General features: G+C 42.9%; 1 pseudogene; it reads left to right on the forward strand.

Moving 5' to 3' along the window:
- LOC147467234 (uncharacterized) overlaps positions 1-5,000 on the forward strand; it is a 6,508-nt pseudogene that overhangs the window by 847 nt on the left and 661 nt on the right.

Consider the following 5,000-nt stretch of genomic DNA (forward strand, 5'->3'; position numbering starts at 1 on the left):
AGAATTAGACCCAGACTTCCTCCTCTGCGACGAGAGGATTGTTTGGGTGAAAAGGCACGAGTCACGAGGCGAGGAGCGATGTCAGCTGGTTGCCCTCATGAAAGGAGAAGTCCCGGAGAAGGTCTTCATCTCTGGGGCGGGGTACAGGAGGGTGGCGCCGTATGTGGAGCCGCCAGTCCTGTGCCTCAAGTGTAGCAGATGGGGACACAAGTCGTGGACCTGTCAGCAGGACGCCAGGTGCAGGTTCTGCGGCAGGAAGCATGACTCCAGGCTTTGCAGAGAAAAAATAGAAAAAGGAGAGAGGGTGAAACCTTGCTGCTGCAATTGCGGAGGCTCGCACAATGCTGGGGCTCTGTCATGCAAGGCGAGGCCAAAGGTGGAACTTAATTCCTCGGCTTCCCGTAAAGAAACCGAGGAAAAGGCAAAAGGACTGACCACCAGGCGACCTGTGCAGGAGAGTATTCCTGTACCGCCCCCAATGCTTGGTTGCAAGGCCCACCGCGAGGACTGCAACTCCAGGAAGATGACCGGAATGCCATGAACAAACAAATCAATGGCCAGACGACAGAAGACACTGCAGCCCAGGAAACGACGAGAGACAGTGATGCAGATTCTCCAGTAAAAGAGATATCTGCAATTGCTGGAATGTTGCATACATTAATGCAGAGGATGGATGCAATTGAAAAAAAGATTGCGATAGTGATGGATAGTGCTGTAACAGACATGAAAAAGGGAGTGGAGGCTGAGGAAGAAGCTCCCGAGCAAGATATCCCAAAGAAAGACAACAGTGTTTTAGTGGCTGAGAAAAACACAGAAAGTAAAATTACGATCAAGGGAAAAGAAAGGAAAATAATTCCGAGTGTAGCGGAAGGAACAACATCAACGACCTTCAGGTCATTGTTACTTAAGTGCAAAGACGCTGAAAAGGATAAACTTCTTAGAAAGTGGGAGTTAGTTCAGGGAGAGTGGGCAAACATCCAGGAACTGTTTGCCAAATATAAGGAAACCATAAAGGTCTGATGGAGTGTGGTAGTATTAAGATAATGTCGTGGAATGTGAGTAGTTTACTTACTAGAGTAACAGACGTCCACTATTTCGTGTTGAAAAATGACATAGACGTAATTTGTCTCCAGGAAACTAGGGACACAAAAGGTGACACTCTTAAACTCAATGGTTATAGAGCATATCATCTTAATTCCGGAGACCGGACACGGGGAGTGTCTACTTACGTGAAAAGTGCAATACCTTCTGAACTGCTAGAGATACCGTGCAGAAATAAAGGTATTGAAAGTGTATGTGTGAAGCTGTATTTACAAGAAGGTGAAGTATATATTGCAAATGTATACATCTCTGGGAGATGCTTTGATCTCAGGTACCTACCAGATTGCATGTACTCTGACTCGACTCTGATAGTGGGTGACTTTAATGCTAGGCACCCACAATTAGAGGAGATGGGTAAAATCAATGATAACGGCATCAGATTTTATCAATTTCTCAAAGATAGGCCTGATGCATGCTTGCTGGGTAGTAAAGAGGCGACACACATCAAGGGTGGACGACTTGATTATGCCTGTCTGCTTGGCGGTCAGGGGATTCAAGGAGAATGTGAAATAGTAAGTGAACTACTTAGTGATCATTTCGCCTTGTATATTAAGTTAGCTTTAGGTAAAAAAACAAGTTAAATTCAAAAGAAAAAGGCTTGTCGTAGACACAAGCGACAGAGAATTGTTTATTTACAATATGGAGGGCTGGTACAGAGATTACACACCCCTAAGTTTAGATAGGTTCAGCGAGGATTTGTTAAGTGCGATAGAAAGATGTTTACCTACAAAGGCTAAGTCACACAGAAAGGAGAAAAAACACGGAACACAAAAAAACAACAAAAAACAGATACTTCAATGATAAGACACTTAAAGGGTGGACACAAATGTTAAGGATAGCACACAGGGAGTGGGCTAAAAGAGGCAGGCAGGAAGAAGATAAAGGCATACTATTTAGCATATCAAAGATGTGTGGAGAGAAAAGCAGGAAAGTAAGAGAAAAGTGTTGGTCAGAGTTCGCGCAAAATAGTGAGGAAAGTATAAGTCTCAAAGACATATGGTACCATGTAAACAAGGTAAGGGGAAAAACAAATAACCTCATCGGTCACCCACACCCAGAGGAGGAGGCAAACAAACATATTGAGAAATGGGCAAAGGCATCTTCTCTGGTTTCATTACCACAGAGCACTCGTGACGCTTTGTTTGCATGGGAAGCCGAAAGAATCGGACAGGTTGTTTCATCCGCAAACATCACTGCAGTATCTTGTCAGCCAATAACTACACACGAACTTCTAAATGCTGTTAAAAGAGGGAAAAGCACTTCGCCAGGGGAAGATGGAGTGACATATGATATTCTCAACTTATTAGCAAGCATGACGAACAGCCCTCTCATTGACCTATTTAACATGAGCTACGCGGAGGGTAGATTACCGAAGGCCTGGAAGAAAGCTATTATAATACCTATTCCAAAATCAGCTGGCGGTTATAGACCTGTATCTCTGACTTCCTGTATATGTAAAATGATGGAGCGAATATTATTAAATAGACTAATGTACATGATTGAAGATAAACTGTCTTCTAATTTGTACGGCTTTATGAAGGGAAAGGGAACATCAGACTGTGTAATTCAGTGTTTATCTAATGATGCAGAAAAGTGTAGAGTCTTTATAGATTTACAGGGAGCCTTTGATAAAGCTAATGGGGAGGTCATTCTGTATGAATTGACAAGACTGGGTGTAACAGGAAAGTTGCTGAGATGGATTGGTGACCATCTGACAGATAGGAAAGCTTGCGTATGGTTTCAATCCTTTTTTCAGAGGAGAAAGGGATTGAGCTAGGTACGCTACAGGGGGTACTTTAAGCACAATGCTCTTTAATGTACTAATGAACAGAATAGCGTCAGAGGAATACCCTAAGGGCGTTCAGCCAATCATATATGCAGATGATATATTGATACAAGGGACCACTCATCGCCATTTACAAACAGCGCTGGACAGATTTACTAGTCTTGCTCAAACATTGGGGCTGGTTATAAATGAAGAAAAGACCAAATTTCAGAGTAAACAAAGAGGCAACGTGCCACTTACTCTAAACAACAAAACAGTGGAGAAGGTGTCAACATATAAATATCTGGGTATGTACATTGGCTTCACTGCCTCAAGCAAGGATGCTGAAGTAAATCACGTACTAACACAGTGCAAGGCTCGACTGCGGCCGCTCAGGGCACTTGCTTGTCGCGGGATAGGAGCCGGGGTGCCTCTGCTGAGGCTAGTCTACATTAGTACAGTAAGAGCTCTGGTGGATTATGCAGCACCAGCACTTTCTATAGCTTGTCAGGGGAGGCTCCGAAGGCTTGAAACCATGCAGAATGAAGCTATGCGTATTATCCTCGGGTGTCAAAAGAATGCTAGGATAGACATAATGAGAACAGAGACAGGATTGCAAAGCATTGCACAGAGAGTAAGCGAGATTAATGTCATAGCAGCCGTTAGGCTCATGAGAGGGAACAGTGGAAAGAAATTAGTGAGAGATATGGTCAGCGGTTTTGACAACATAAGGACTTTTTATAGACAGGGCAAACGAGGATATATGAAGGCGCTTAATAATGATATAGAATTTTATGGCTTGCAAAACTTTTGCCAATCGTTTCAAGCATCCGCCAAAGTGCCACCATGGGAGGATCAGACGATTAATGTAGATGTCGATCCCCTCCTTATGAATAAGAGGCTTTATGAACCTGGTCAACTTAAATCAAGATATGGTCATAAAATAAAGAGTCTAACACGCCTTGATATTGCTCATGTCTACTGCGATGGGTCAGTTTTGAAAGATGGCAGAGCAGGATATGGGTTAATCATCAGACAGTTCACTGCAAGTGGCGTGGTCACCACAAGCAGTGGGATAAGACTGAGTAATCATATATCGTCAACACAGGCTGAGTTATGGGCAATATTGACAGCACTTAAAAAAATTGAAATTATTAATAAAGATGCTTTCTTTTTTGTGGATAGTAGGGGAGCGCTGGACTCTCTTAACAGCAGGGACCCTGTGTTTGAGCACATTATTAACGAGTGCCGATTGATTGCTCATAGGCTACGAGGCCAGGGACGTGAGATTACATTCGTCTGGATCCCATCGCATGTCGGTATCACCCTTAATGAGGCTGTAGATGAGGTAGCGAAGGAGGCAGCTAAAAAATGTGAGGTGGACATACAAAGTGCTCGGACTCTTAAGCAGGCAAGGAGCAATATCAAGAGGATGCAGTTAGACTATGATGAGATTAAGAAAGGCGAATTGATTGAAACGAGCGAAACCTTGCAACACTATATGCATCTAGCGATGAACACAGACTTCGCTTATGGGAGGGGCAAGAGCAAGTGGAAAGACTCTGTGCACATGAGAATTAGGTTAGGGTATAAATACTACTGGGAGTTAGGTGTCCCGACAGGTGAACAGGAAACAGAATGCAGGGTGTGTAGGTCACCAAGGTCACACACCTTAGTACACTATATCTTACAGTGTCCCATGCTGTATGGATGCTTAGAAATGGCCAGGTAATACAAATTTTAAAGAAGTATAAACACTTCGCATCGACCACATAATTGTAGTTGACAACAGTGTATACCCGATTGTGACTTCCCTTCTGCCGAGACTACGATACCCCAAGTAGGATTTTATTGAGATGTGAATGAATATCATTTATGATACATCATCATGTTAAATACAAACAGACTTCTTGACTTTCTGATAAATTCTTTCCTCCGGAAGCATACATATATATTATTAACATATATGTGCGCCACATATTTCAAGTATGTAATCATGTGACCTTAGGAGAGGACCTTGCATGCTGAGGGTGATAATCCATACTGTTATATCGTTCTCCTGATATGTAAACATTTAATTGTGTATGCTTGTGATTGACCCGTCTTTTGCTCTGTATATATTTCAACATGTTGA

This window comes from Penaeus japonicus, unplaced genomic scaffold (genome assembly GCF_977035675.1).
Source record: "Penaeus japonicus unplaced genomic scaffold, GWHDUDI00000001_assembly GWHDUDI00000037, whole genome shotgun sequence".
Classification (NCBI taxonomy): Eukaryota; Metazoa; Arthropoda; class Malacostraca; order Decapoda; family Penaeidae; genus Penaeus; species Penaeus japonicus.